Source organism: Bison bison, unplaced genomic scaffold (assembly GCF_000754665.1).
Source record: "Bison bison bison isolate TAMUID 2011002044 unplaced genomic scaffold, Bison_UMD1.0 scf7180017864034, whole genome shotgun sequence".
NCBI classification, from domain to species: Eukaryota; Metazoa; Chordata; class Mammalia; order Artiodactyla; family Bovidae; genus Bison; species Bison bison.
Window position 1 is genome coordinate 2938185 of NW_011494606.1, and position 15322 is coordinate 2953506.

The following is a 15322-nucleotide window of genomic DNA, read 5'->3' on the forward strand; positions in this document are numbered from 1 at the left end:
TCAGGAGCCCGCCTGCCCCGGTTGCTCCGTGTCCCCGCTCCCCGACCGCTCCTCAGCGGAGACGCGCTCCGGGCTTCCTCACCTGGGCAGCGTCGTAGGGCAAGCGGACCGGGGAACCCTGAGGAAGAGAAGGAGGCGGCAGAGAAGGGGCGGCCCAGGCCTGCGTCTGCCGCAGCTCCAACCCCTCCGCGAGGAAGCGCTTGTGTGAGGAGATCCCTCCCGCTCCGCGCGCAGCTTGGAGACAGAGCCACAGCCGTACCCGCCGCTCTTCCCGCGAGATCCCAGCCACAGAGTGGGGCGGGGCCACGACGAGGGGCGGATGCAGTGAATCGAGTGACAACTCTGAGAGCCTGTTGGCGGCAGCGTGGGAGGCGGGACTTAGAGCCTAATACTACCAATCGCAAAAATAGGAAAGGTGATTCTCCCACCGCTTCTTCTCTCCCCCGCCCCGCATCAATAAACTAGGGGCAAGATCAGTGACATTTAAGTAGTCAGGGGCAGAGCTTGGGAAGGAATCTTGGATGGAGAATCTTGGCTTCTGTCTAGTCCTAGTCAGGCTCCGTAGATCTATCTGGTTAGGGAAGAAGGTGGTTTTCACACTGCCGTGAGCTGAAGCGCTATTACCCTTGGTTACAGCGCGGCCTGAAGTGCTTAAGAGGCACACTTCTTCCTGGTTGAAGGCGCACCCTCCTCGGGTTACCCAGGTCTAAACCTGTTTTTCCCCCTCTCTGGGCCTCTCCTCCCTTTCCACCTCTAACAGGGCGCCATTGTTGAGATGCCCGTGTTTTCTCAACCCCTGCTCGGGTCGTCTGGTCTTACAAAAGACTCCCTTCCGACTGGTGTTTATTTATACTGAAAGCCTTCTAGAAGAGTAAAAAGTAAATCTCACTGAGTCATCGTTATAACAAATTCCAAAATTACATGAAAAGTTGTATCTCTGTGGACACCAGTGTCTGGCACACTCAGGGCACTGAATAAATGTAGAAAGAAAGACTGAAGAATATGATATTTAAATACAGTCTTCTCTCAATATCCTGAGGTGTTTGTTCCAGGATATTTGCAGCTACTAAAATAGTGGACGCTCAAGTCCTTTGTGTAAAAATGACTGTAGTATTTGCATATAACCTATAGCCTATATACTTTAAATTGTCTCTAGATTACTTATAATACCTGCTGCTGCTGCTAAGTCGCTTAGTCGGGGGCCAACTCTGTGTGAGCCTATAGACGGCAGCCCACCAGGCTCCCCTGTCCCTGGGATTCTCCAGGCAAGAACACTGGAGTGGGTTGCCATTTCCTTCTCCAATGCATGAAAATGAAAAGTGAAAGTGAAGTTGCTCAGTGGTGTCCGAATGTAAATACTATGTAAATAGTTGCTGCTGCAACTTTTTAGAACTTTTCTGGAATTTTTTCCCTGAATATCATGATTGATTGAATCCACAGATTCGGTGACCAACTATGTAAGAAATCTTAGACCTGCTCCAGAAAATTCAGGCTTTCCTAGCCTTTCCTCCATAGTGACAGCCAATTTCTTCACCCTTAAGTCCAGTCTCTTGATTAGGACGTCTGTCCTATAGTCTGCATTCATTCCCTTTACCACAAGTCCTTTCACTTGATCAAGGTTAATCCCTGCACCTGTGCCCCGGATGGCCGCCATTCCCAGATTTTAATTAATCAAACTATCCTTTCCCTGATATCACTGTTCCCCTCTAATCTAGCTCTTTTTTCCCACAGACACATTTGTTCCATCCTTTGCACAGAACAAAACAACCCAACATCCTCTGCCTTTTCAGATAACTCTTTAAATTGACTTTGTTGTCTTTACTTTTCATCTCTTATTTTCCCTACTGCAATGCTGTTTACACCCACACAATGGGCTGATCTTTCAGTAGTCACAAAGGACCTCATTTCTCTTTCTATTTTGGGGCATCTTTCCCAATGACCACTCTGCAGCCTTTTGACAATGCCAGCCATCTCCTCCTTGGTTTCTTGCCTAACTACTTTCTCCAGATTCTTTAGCTACTCTTCTGTTTGTTTGTTTGTTTTTTGGATACTCTTTCCTCGTTTAAAAACTGTTGCATATTGGCATCTGCTTATAGCTATATACCTTGTACATGAAAAGAAAAATGACTTCCACACACAGTTCCACACTTTGAGTGTCAATGAGTGGTTCAGAAACAAGCTGTTAGAAGAATCCAGAGGAGGAAACATGACTGTGAGGCTGGGTGTTTAAATAGTAGTTGGCCTATACAAATGCAGAGCAGAAGCAAAGGTTTTTCAGAGAAAATAGAGTGAACCTGAGCACAGAGGAGAGGATGTAGGCCAAGCCTGGATCTGAGTGGACCAGACTGGCCCACGGAGGATTCCTGCAGAAGAGTAGTGGAAGGTAAGTTTAGGGAAGAACCAATAGTAAAAGGCCTTGAAAAACCAGGCCAAGCTAATTCAACTTGATTCTGTATCAAATGAGATACCAGAGCCAACCCTAGCAGTTGTAGGGCTTACAAAAGTCTACACAAGGGGGCTCACATATCAAATGTCTAAATAGTATGAAAAGTTATAAAACAAGCTAACAAACTATAAATTTAACATATATATGCCTAGTTGCTCAGTTGTGTCTGACTCTTTGCAACCCCATTGACTTTAGCTTGCCAGCTTTCCTTGTCCTTGGGATTTTCCAGGCAGGAATACTGGAGTGGGTTGCCATTTCCTACTCCAGATATGTACGTTTTGTGTGTGTGTGTGTGTGTGTGTGTGTGTGCATATATATATATATATATATATATGTATCAGTTCAGTTCAGTTGTTCAGTCACTCAGTCGTGTCCGACTCTTTGCAACCCCATGGACTGCAGCACACCAGGCTTCCCTGCTGCTGCTGCTGCTGCTGCTAAGTTGCTTCAGTCGTGTCCGACTCTGTGCGACCCCATAGACGGCAGCCCACCAGGCTCTGCCGTCCCTGGGATTCTCCAGGCAAGAACACTGGAGTGGGTTGCCATTGCCTTCTCCATTGTGAGAAAGTGAAAAGTGAAAGTGAAGTCACTCAGTCGCGTCCGACTCGTAGCGATCCCATGGACTGCAGCCTACCAGGCTCCTCCATCCATGGGATTTTCCAGGCAAGAGGACTGAAGTGGCGTGCCATTGCCTTCTCTGCCAGGTTTCCCTATCCATCACCAACTCCTGGAGCTTACTCAAATTCATGTCCATCAAGTCAGTGATGCCATCCAACCATCTCATCCTCTGTCGTCCCCTTCTCCTCCCGCTTTCAGTCTTTCCCAGCATCAGGGTCTTTTCCAGTGAGTGAGTTCTTCACATCAGGTGGCCAAAGTATTGGCATTTCAGCTTCAGCATCAGTCCTTCCAATGAATATTCAGAAGTGATTTTCCTTTAGGATTGACTAGTTGGATCTCCTTGCAGTCCAAGGGACTCTCAGGAGTCTTCTCCAACACCACAATTCAAAAGCATCAATTCTTCAGCGTTCAGCTTTCTCTGTGATCCACCTCTCACACCCATACATGAGTACTGGAAAAACCATAGCCTTGACTAGACGGATCTTTGTTGGCAAAGTAATGTCTCTGCTTTTTAATATGCTATCTAGGCTGGTCATAGCTTTTCTTCCAAGGAGCAAGCATATTTTAATTTCATGGCTGCAATCACCATCTGCAGTGATTTTGGAACCCAAAAAAGGTCTCTCACTGTTTCCCTGTCTATTTTCCATGAAGTGATGGGACTGGATGCCATGATCTTAGTTTTCTGAATGTTGAGTTTTAAGCCAAAATTTTCACTCTCCTCTTACATTTTCATCAAGAGGCCCTTTAGTTCTTCTTTGCTTTCTGCCATAAGGGTGGTGTCATCTGTGTATCTGAGGTTATTGATAGTTCTCCCAGCAATCTTGATTCCACCTTGTGCTTCATCCAGCCCGGCATTTCGCATAATGTTCTCTGCATATAAGTTAAATAAGCAGGGTGACAATATACACTTGTGTCCTCTGTAGTGAAACTTCAGAGTCTTAACCCCTGGACCACCAGGGAAGTCCTATATATATCTTCCTTTGCCTAGACAAACTTAGCTAACAACTTGGAAGACCATGTCCAAACTTAGGATTCTGGGACTTCTTCTTGGAAAAGAGAGCTGGTCCTCACATAGAGTGGTCTTACCCTCTTTGCCTCCCACAGTTCAGCTGCACGCTGCAAAGTAACCCCACTCCACGGGTACCCCAGCCTACATGTCCATGCTCCATTCCCACTTTTCCCTCTATAAAATTGTAATCTCTTAGCCATTCCACACATTGGAGAAGGAAATGGCAACCCACTCCAGTGTTCTTGCCTGGAGAATCCCAGGGACGGGGGAGCCTGGTGGGCTGCCATCTATGGGGTCGCACAGAGTCGGACATGACTGAAGCGACTTAGCAGCAGCAGCAGCAGCAGCCATTCCATGAGTCCAGGAGTTTATACTTCAGATCTAGGGGAGGAAGCTCATAAAAGCCCTGGAAGCAGGCTCAGGACCATTGGGGCAGAGAATTTTGCCTTCCAGTTACCTGGAACGAGGTCTAAAGGGGTGAAGTCAGCTGCAGCTGGCTTTGGTTTGAGGGACTCCTGTGTAGGAATACAGCTGGAGAAGGACCAGAGCAGGGCCCCTTAAAAGGAAGCCCCTCCCACCTGCATCTAAGGTGATCGCGGATAGCAGCAGAGCCCCTGCATGTCTTTCGTCGGGCAATGACATATATCGTATATCTGTTTCTTGAAATATAAATCTGTTTATTTTCTATTTCCCACCTCCTCTTGCATTGGTATCTTTCTTAAACGTTGTAATTTTAAAATTAAAATCCAGTTGTGCTGGATCTTCGTTGTTGCATGCAGGCTTTTCTCTAGCTGCAGCGAGTAGGGGCCACTCTCCAGTTGTGGTGCCTGGGTTTTTCATTGCAGTGGCCTCTCTCATTGCAGAGCACAGACTCTAGGGCCCATGGGCTCAGTATTCGTGGTTCCCGGGCTCTAGAGCACAAGTTCAATAGTTGTGGCGTGTAGGCTTTGTTGCTCTGCAGCATGTGGGATCTTGTTGGATGTGAGTGATTCACTTCCAGCAAAGAGAACATGGCAGAATTATTGACAATGTATGATTTCCTAGGTTAGGTCATAAGAGACATTGCAACTTCTTACTTAGTCTGTCTCTTGGATCACTCACTCTAGAGGAAACCTCTGGAGGAAGTCAGCTACCACGCCATAAGGTTTCAATCAGGGATCGAACCTGTGTCTCCTGCATTGGCAAGTGGATTCTTTACCACTGAGTTGCCATGGAAGCCCTTGCACTGGTATCTTAATGGCAGGAATGTACTGGAAAGAAAACTCTATTCTTGACTCCACTCTCTCCTTTTGTGGCATCTTCTTTCCAGTGCCTTGTTTCACAAAGTGTACTATTCTATAACTCCCTTATTTATCAGTGTATCAGAAACCTAGATGTCTCTAAATGTGAGAAAAGAGAAAAGCTGTGAAGCACTCTTAGCCTAGATTGGAGCTTGGAATACTCACATTTGACTTCTAAATTAAAATGCTTTGGAAATAGAAGCTCCTGAAGAGGCCCAGTGTGTAGGGTACACAGGCAGGCTGAGTACCAAAAAGGCAGTAAGCCACCACAGACAGGGGCACCCCTCTCACCATCTGTCTTTGTGGCATGATGCTTTGCTCTGTGGCCTCAGAGTCATGCCCTATCCTCGCAACCTCTCCATCTGGTACCAAGTGCTGTACCAGCACATTGTGTGTTAAGAACTGCCAGGGAGCCAGAACCACCATGGTTTCTGTTTTCAAGATCCAAGGCTTGAATTCTGCCCACGGATCCTGTATATCTCTTGGCGGTGCTGCGGATGATTTCAGCAGAAGGCTCTGGCACTTCTTAATCCCAGGACCAATGTCTACTCATAACCTCACTCTTGCTCCCTCATCTGTGGCTGGTCTTCGCCAACCAGCAGCAGGACAGAACCAGCTAATTTCTTACTCAGGTCTTACCATCTGCTGCGTGTGTCCAACCCATTAGTCCAGGTGAGTGCAATCCAACACTTCTATTTCTTTCTGTCCCTTCCATCCTTACTGCCGTCCCCCTCTCTGAGCATGCACTGGGAAAGCTTTCACCTGGCCACTGCATATTCATGAGGGGCATAGAAGACAGTATCATTGGAGAATCTGGAAGAAGAAATTTGGCTCTCCCAGACCCCACCTCCGCTCCCTTTTCAAGTTTTCAAGTTTTGGAGGAGCACCTAACTGTTAAGGTTACAAGGCTGAAATTCTACATGAATTACCCCAAGACTGAGAAAGCAGTATTCATCTATCCATTTTGCTGTCCACAGTCTAAACCTCTGAGTTTGCTTTGTTTTGCAAATACCTAGTTACAAGGGGGAGAATCAAGAGGGTGGTGGTGGTGGTGGTTGTTGTTCACTCGCTAAGTTTTGTCTACTCTTTGCAACCCCATGAACTGCAGCACGCCAGGCTTCCCTGTCCTCCACTATCTCCTTTTTAAATATATCCACAAAACTTTTGATACATCTCCCTTAAAGTGGCAGAGCTCTTCCCCTTGAGTGTGGGCATGACCAAGTGAGTGATTCACTTCTAGCAAAGAGAACGTTAACAGAAGTGACAGGATATGACTTCTGAGATTTAGGTCATAAGAGGCATTACAGCTTATTCCTTAGTCTCTCTCTTTGATCACTCACTCTGGAGGAAGCCAGCTGTGATGCCATAGGACATTTAAGCAGAGGCCAACATGGCAAGACACTTAGGCCTCCAGCTAACAGCTATGTTTGAGTTTGCCATCATGGAAGGCCCAGTCCAGCTTCAGTTAAGCCTTCAGATGCCTGCAACCCAAGGCCAACACCTTGAGCTAACTTTATGAGCCAGGACCACGCAGATAAGCCTCTCCCCGATTCCACACAGAAACTGTGTGAGATAACATGTGTCTATTTTTTTTTAATTGAAATATTGTTGATTTGGGGGACTTCCCTGGTGGCTTAATGGTAAAGAATCTGCCTGCCAATGCAAGAGAAGCTGATTCAATCATTGGGGCAGGAAGATACCCTGGAGAAGGAAGAGGCAACCCACTCAAGTATTCTTGCCTGGAAAATCCCATGGATAGAGGAGCCTGGCAGGCTACAATCCATGTGGCCGCAAAGGAGTCAGACATGACTCATCTACTGAACAACAATATAGTTGATTTACAAAGTTGTGTTAGGTTCAGGTTTTAAGTCTGTTGTTTGAAGTCACTTCCTTTTGGCATCATTTGTTATGCATCAATAGATAATACAAAAGTGTTGAGAATAGTATAGTCTAATCCTACTCCTGGACAAACATCTAAAAACTCACATCAGGCAGTAACACTACCTCAAGAGCAAGGTACAATGGCTTTGTAGACATAATGGCTGTATCTAAAATTCAAGTGGCATTAGTGGTACTACACCAAAAATAAGTGGAAGAAATCATTTCTTGGTGGAAATAAAGATTCCAGGGCCTTCAGACTATTAAGAGCATCACAACAATTGGGAGACTGCAATAATCATGGAGTCATTTGGAGGCAGTTAATAGCAGGTCTTGAGCAGGAAGGAAACTCTTCACTCTCAGAAGCTGAGAGTGCTTCACAAACATACTGCTGTCATACAAATGTATGGAAAAGTATATGTTTCTATAAAAATAGAGGTGGAAATATCCTCAAACATCCTCTTACCCATCCATATTAACCAAGAATAAAAAGTTGAAATTTCCACTTATAGGGGCCCTGTCAAAACGAAATTGACATCCTGACCCCATTAAGTACCCATGTGAGATCAGAGTGTATTTGACAGCAAGAAGGTTGAAATTCTTTCTTGAATATAAAACTGTATTTCTGAAGTCTTAACATTGTGAATTAAGATTCAGTGGGAGAGCAATTTCCCTATTAAATAAAATATGAGGAAAAGACATAAAAAGGAGACCAGTTAACTGAATTACATACATTGCCTGTCTAAATTCATCTTACATCTGTAAGAACCATCTAGATGGGCCATATATACAAAGAGTAAAATACTTTACAAGTTGACCAGAACATAACTTAGAGCTGAGAAGATATACCCGAGATTTATTTGCAGCTCCATTACTCCAACAATCGTAACACAGATGTGGGACCTATCATTTCCTTTAGCAGTAAGAGCAAAAAGTAAGTCTTTAAACAAGGCCCTAGAAACACTCTAAATTCTATCTTTCCTCTCAATACCTCATCATCAAATTTTTAAAGTCAGCAAATATTCACTGAATGGCTACTAAGTACAAAGCATTGTGAAGATGCAGAATACAAGCCACAGTTCCTGCCATTAAAAAAGAAAATCATAGAAATGAGATGAGAATCCAAAACATGTCATGTCTTGCATGCAGTAATTGCTAGCAGGTAAGTTGATGAAAAAGCCTCCTGTGCAGTCACTGTTGGTTACCTAGGCAACAACAAGAACCGCACCCCCTCCTTTTTTCTAACAGAACTCTGCCTTTGTTCAGAATGTTCTCAGTCCCAGGAATGAACCTCGTTTGAGCTAATCCAGTTTCAGCTCATCCATTGCCCTTTGCCAGATATTTATCTTCCCTGCCTCCTCACCACGTGATCTAAGTTTCCTGGATGGTCTCTAGGGAAACTATCCTTTTTCTAGGAAAGTCCTCTCTCCATCTGCTCCCTTCTTCCTTCTGCTTGGAATACTGGCATTAAGACGTGGTGTCTGAGGCTATGATGACCATGGAGAAACAAGGCCATGGTGATAAATAAGCAGTGTAGACAAAAAGAGCCTTAGGAATTCAGGGCCAGGAGAACCCACTTACATTTGGAGTGGTAGAATGGATAGCTGTTGTTTTTGCCTGACTAGTTTCCATTTCCCCTTCTGGTAGCAGTATCTAAATTTTCCTTTGGGGACCCACCCAACCCCCATTGTCTGTTAATGCAGTTCTGTGAGGTTTACTCTGCCCGTTTGTCTAGGAATGGACGAATGACCCAGCCCAGGTTAATCAGAGTACCATAGCAATAGGTTCAGGATGGGCACGTGACCCATCCTTCTTTAGGACTTTTGTTGAAACTTTTAACAACGAGAAGTTCGTTTTCCCAAGGTTTTTAAGCTGGTAGGATTTTAACCTTGCGTTATGGGGCTCCCCATGAAACTTATTGTCACATACTCCCTGGTAAAACTAACTCAGAAAGAAATCAACAGATCAAAAGAATCAGCAGAATCCAGACAGAATGATTCCTGATAATATTTTACTTTATTAAAGTCATATTTAAATGCTATACCTGGATTTATCAATTACATGAACCAATAAATTCTTTTTCTTTCTTAAACTCATTTGATATTAGCCTCATCACTTACAGCTGAACGTGTTCTAACACAGGTGGCTAGGGATTGTCATACAGAGAAAATGGGACATAAGCTGTACTCTTAACATGGATTGAAGTTTGGTAACAGAAGAGAAGGGGGTGCTTCTGAGGGAAGTAAATAATGTAAACAAAAACTTAGTGAGTAAAAATGTCATGGTGGAACAAACAGTTTACAGAATAAGTGAATACAGAAATTTAGGTCAGAATCAGAATACAGGTGGGCTTGAAGGCTAGGGGAGGTCTGAGCTTTATTCTGTAGCCAACTCTTTTAAGCCAAAGAGTCACCTGGTCAGATCAGTGTTGGGGAAAATTAATCCAGTAGGATCTAACAGGGTGGACTGAAACTGGGAAAGCGCAAGTGTGAGCCAATGAGAATAGAATCCAAGTACAGAGTCTGCCCAAGAGGAGGGGCCCTTGACAGTAGGTGACCACTCTGCAGGGCAGAGCTAATTAGTTTTTAAATTACCAGATAATAAATAAGGAAACTCTTGATGAAGTTTTGACGTAGAGGCATGGTACTTAGGATTAGTAAGTACTCACGATTACTACCTACAAAGTACTTATGATTGGTCATGTATGTATTCTACAGATATTTACTATGAGCCCAGCATTCTGCCAGATGCTTGGTACATGATAATAAACATGACAGCTGTGAAGACCAGTTGATGAGGTATACATCCATGAGACAAGTAACTGAACACAACTATGGATGTTTTATACATCCATGAAACAATTAACAACAATTTTCAGGTGCTCTGAAAATTATTGGTTGCTATGAGATAATGTATCAGGGAGCCCAATGCCAGTCTCACTGGGAGTCTGGGAAGGCTCCCCAGAAGTAGTAACATTTAAAATGGGACTTGAAGTAGGAATGGGAGTTATTGTGGTGAAAGGGGTTGATGACTAGAACACTCCAAGTAGAAACATGCTAAGATTAGATGGTGTTTCTATCAAAGATTTGACAAAATTCCAATGTGGTTTTCTTCCAATGGAGCAGAAAGAGTCTAAAGAGTTAAGTAGAAGGCTGGATTATGCAGGGTCTTGTGTGCAATGAAAAGGATTTGGAGCTCTGTCTGAAGAGCAATGTTAGCATATTTTCTCAAAAAGGAGTCAGTGAAGGGACCAGTCTCATGCATGTTCCAAGTGGGTGGTCGCCAAGTGGTGGGACGTAAGGTTTTGGAGAAGGTCCCTGCTTGCAAACTGCTGTCTAAGATTTACTGAACATGGAATCTTTGATACAATAATAGACAATCACATGTCAAATTTCTCTAGGAAGAGGAGCACTGTGAGTCATGCAAATGATTTATAGCTGAACTGCCCTGAAAACAGGTTTGTAGGTCACAGAGAGGTGGAGGAAAGGAAGAAATCTGATACAGAAAGCAGTCACAGAGAGGGGAGAGGGATACATGAAAAAAACACTGGAGGCACCAGAGGGAATACCTAGCACGTAGTATATGCTCAACAAATACTTGTAGGAAGAAATGAAAGAAAGGGAGAACTTTCATAATTTTATTAAGACCTGGCATCTAATTTGGGCAAGCAAATTGGCTCTTGTCTCCCTGAGCCCACAGATGTCATGCATTAGGAAGACTAGACAAGGAAAGGAGAGAACATAAATATAATACATTCCCAGAAGTCCTGGGAGTGCCTAGAGCATGACTTGTGATTCAGTTGGCTCCTGGGACCACAAGGTCAGACAATGGCTTTGTCTTCCAATGAAGAAGACATAACAGGGCCCTGAGGGCCGGTGCACTGGGACGACCCTGAGGGATGGGATGCGGAGGGAAGTGGGGGGGAGGTTCAGGATGGGGACACATGTACATCCGTGGCTGAGTCATGTGAATGTATGGCAAGAACCACTACAATATTGTAAAATAATTAGCCTCCAATTAAAATAAATTAATTACCAAAAAATAAAAAAGAAGACATAGGACTTTACCCCAGGAAGGGGAGGAGCCTTGGAAACAGGCCGGGACTGGAGCCCTGTGAGTATAGTGGACAGAAAACCATGGCAGACACTGCATTTCTGTGCTGGCAAAGCTTAAGACCAGCCTCTAGACTGTGGGACCCTACATCTCTGAGACTTCCCCATAGCCGCTGCCCTTCTTCTGACAGTTCTTTAGCAGCACCTGGAACAAACTCTTCATTTGCACCCCCACGAGGTTTTTGTTATTGAATCATTATTGCTGACCAAGACTCATCCACACCTATGGGCTTTAGTTGGGACAGAAAAATCTGACAAAAACTGCATTTGAGTAGTTAGGGATGGTTTCTCATTTTCTTTCCATGCAATACAAAAGATACACGTCCCATTTTCCTTGTGCACATTTCAATTAAATATGTATGTTTGCCATATAAGCCTCTGCTGTCAGAATAAAAATACTTCTGGAATAGCTCAGTAAACTCACTGTGTTAATGGTAACTTGACCTTTCACTGATTTTAAATGAACCAACAGCGAAACGGTAAGTTGCCTTAATTAAAGCATTATCTTCATTAAAGATTATTAGATGAATAGGAAAAGGGCTCCCTGAAAATCAGCATGTGCTCGTTGGTTATAACAACCCTAGAATTTTGAAGGTAGCATGATTGAATAGTCTGGAATTGAGTTTGGTGGTTGGGTATCTCTGCAAAAATATGAACCGTGTTAACAATGATTCCTTCTCCCCAGTGTGTTCTAAAGATTGTTTCCATGGCAATCTACATTGTTTTGTCTAAATTATTCTTCATGCCACTTTTTTCCCTACATTTAGATATTTATAAAGCACCTATCACTTGAGTATCTCTTCTCTGATAAAGTGCCCAGGAGGGAAAAGAGAATATTTCTCAGAAGAAATGAAAAGCTGACAGTTGTCAAGAAGAGCCAAATTTGTGAGATTATGTAGGGCCTGAGGGTCTCTATAGAGCACTCCACACTCTCCCTGCCCCTGCAATGGGATCCACCTTCTGCTCAGGTGATGGGAAAGCAAAAGCCCCAGTTCACATCTCTGTCACTTCCGAGATGTCTACTCAGGAGCCCAGTCCTTTCCAGGCTTCGGGCAGAATGATAAACGGAGGCTAGGGGAAGGAGGAGGTGGCTGGGCTGAGAGGAGATCACCCTTAGAAAAAGATGCCTCTACTATGTAGCACAGTGATACTGGTGCATCAAATAATTCCATTTCTCCCAGCACACAGAAAGATTTCATTTTCTAGGTACGGCCAGATACTGGTTCTAGCAGAGGCAATGAACTCCTCATTGCTGACTTACCAGGGCAGAAGCAATGAACACTCCTTCTTGGCCAGGCTCTAAAACCTCCTGAGATACATTTTGCTGTCTTTCCTTTCTCATCAACTGGCTGGCTGGATATGGAGGAACCAGTGAAGGATTCCAAGGTTCTAAAAGATGGAAGGACCACTGGATGGAAGGAGTGGGTCCTAAATCATTATGTGGTAGACTGTCATACACCTGAACTGATGTGAATGAGGAATGATGTGTTAAGCTACTAACACTTGGATTGAAGCCCTAGTATTTTGGCCACCTGATGCAAAGAGCCAACTCATTGGAAAAGACCTTAATGCCGGGAAAGATTGGGGGCAGGAGGAGAAGAGGGTGAGAGAGGATGAGTTGGTTAGATAGCAGCACCGACTCAATGGGCATGAATTTGAACAAACTCCAGGAGATAGTAGAGGACAGAGGAGTCTGTCATGCTGCAGTCCATGAGGTCACAAAGAGTCAGACACAACTTAGGAACTGAACCACAGCAACTGACATTTGGGGTTGTTTGTCAAAGCAGTTGTCCTGGTAGATGAGATCTGGCAGGTTTCTGGGCAGGACCAGCAACAGATGGCAGCAGGAACTCCATGGAAGGAAACAATATGCAGTGACCAGAGGGAAAATGGACAGAGTCCAGATCAGGGTCTTCCAGGTGGTCCTAGAAGCCGTGGCCTGACATTAACTGAGCACGACAAGAGGGAGATCAAAGGACTGGGGTTCCCACTGTACTGTAAGCCCCTGAGGGCACAGTTTGCACAATAAAAGTAAGACAAGGTCTTCATTTCAAAGGAGGGAAGTGAAGCCTTTAGGAAGGAATCAGGCAAGGCAGGGGGTCAAGCAAAAGGATAAGACTAGACCTACCTGGTGACCAGGACTGCAGCATAGTGCAGAGCCTTGGACACAGGAAAGCAATGTAAGAATTTCTTCCCAAGCCCAGGGTCACGTCAGAGGAACAAAAGTGGCAGCTACAGCATGGCTGACTCAATGTCAATCTTCTGGGGTACTGATACTCAGGGAGCAAGCTGGTTGCCTCGTACTTATAGGAGGATACAAAGTGTCCTTGGCAACCAGAGGACAATAGATGAAAGAAAAGCCAATCACACAGTGGGAGAGCAGGGGAGCCAGGGCTCAGGAAGTGAGCCAAGAATCAGGAGCCCATCTATGGGGTCAAAAGGTGAGAGACGGTGGGAATCAGAGGTTTAAAAAAGTACTCTGAGAAAACAGCAATAATGGAGCTTAATAGTCAGTTGCCTTCTAATACCAGGTCAGGTAGACTTCAAGAATGGCAACAGGTGGGTGATGAGAAGGGACACTGATGAGCCAAGAGGTCAGAAAGTACCTGACACCAATCAACAAGGAAAGTAATCACCGCAAGAAAGCATCCTCATTTCCTCCCTGGCAGTGCTGCGAACGAACTGTGTCAATGTGCTAGCAAGGTCTGGGCTTTCCCTGCACGTCACTATAACCCACATGTTCTCATAGAGAGAATCAACACTCATCTCATTCAGGTGTTAGAAGGTGGAATTACCACTCTAGCTGCAGGCCTGTCACTTGGACGCTCATAAAACAGTTTTTATAGGCAATGAGCTATGAGACTGTTAACATTTACATTCTGCCCCATGCCTAGGAGTTTGGCTAGCTGTATGTGAAGGATACAAGTTCTGCAGGTTCATCATTAGGAGTTGGACGGTATTTTATCGGGAGACGTGGTTAGCAGCTCTTGGGATAATTAAGCTCTCATCCAGAGACCAGGGGAGCTCTAAATGACCAGGGATGGTACAGGCACATTGAGCTGGAAAAATGGCCAGTTGAATGCAGGATTCTGTCTCTGGTAACGAGTGGTAGATGTTTTCCTGCAAGTCTCTCACTATGGGTAGAGAGTGCATTGGTCATAGGAAGGATCGCCATGACAGTCTTTCAAACAAGAGAGACAGCCTTTTATTATTTAAGGTGAAATCAAATTTCAAATAGTAAGGAAACTCTCCAAGAAAGAACTTCTTATAGACTATGAATAATCTCATTTGTACTATAATGTAAATGACTAATATAACTTTCCAGAATATATTTTAATTGTGGAGAGGCAGAGAGCTGAGTCTGAGAGTTGGGAGCAAAATGAGACTGTAAGGAAGGGGAAGCTCACAGAGTGTATCTAGGGATGCTACTGGTACTCTTTTACAAGATGACCTTAACTTACTGCTCCAGACTCCTCCCCTGCTTGTCTGATCACCTTTCACACCTATCCTGCAATGCTGAAGGATGTCTACCTTTCTGAAGACACATCCTATCCTTTCATCTCCGTTTCCCATGTGTATTCCCCATGCTTGGGGCTTTTTTCTACCCCATGTACTCTCTGCCTGAACAGCTCTTACCTCTCCAAATCCAGGTTAAATGTTATTTCCCCTGTGAAGTCAGCCAGTCTCTGAGGCAGTTTCTGTTGCTGCTTCCCCTGTGTTGCAACAGCACTTCAGTCAGCTGTCTTTAGCATTAGCTATGTTAGATATCTTCTCCTCTAGGTTGCAAAGCCCTCAGTGTCGAGGACTGTCATTAACTGTTTCTGGATCCTGTGTCCAACACAGGGCCAGGCATTGCCACCTCCCAATCAATGGCTACTGGATCAGTAAAGAATTTTCTACTTAGGTGTTGTGAGAATGGATGAAGACAGTAGTAGATGCCAAGTGGGAACAATCAAAGCATCAAAGCAGTCTAAAAAAA

The 15322-nt window shown here is 44.5% G+C and overlaps 1 protein-coding gene across 1 annotated transcript in view; it reads right to left on the reverse strand.

Moving 5' to 3' along the window:
* Nucleotides 1–260, reverse strand: part of GLCE (glucuronic acid epimerase) — a 109640-nt gene extending 109380 nt beyond the window's left edge. Inside the window, exon 1 of the mRNA XM_010834502.1 lies at nucleotides 83–260. The gene's annotated coding sequence lies outside the window, so the exon portion shown is untranslated. The remainder of the gene's footprint in view (nucleotides 1–82) is intronic.
* Nucleotides 261–15322: the final 15062 nt, after the last annotated feature.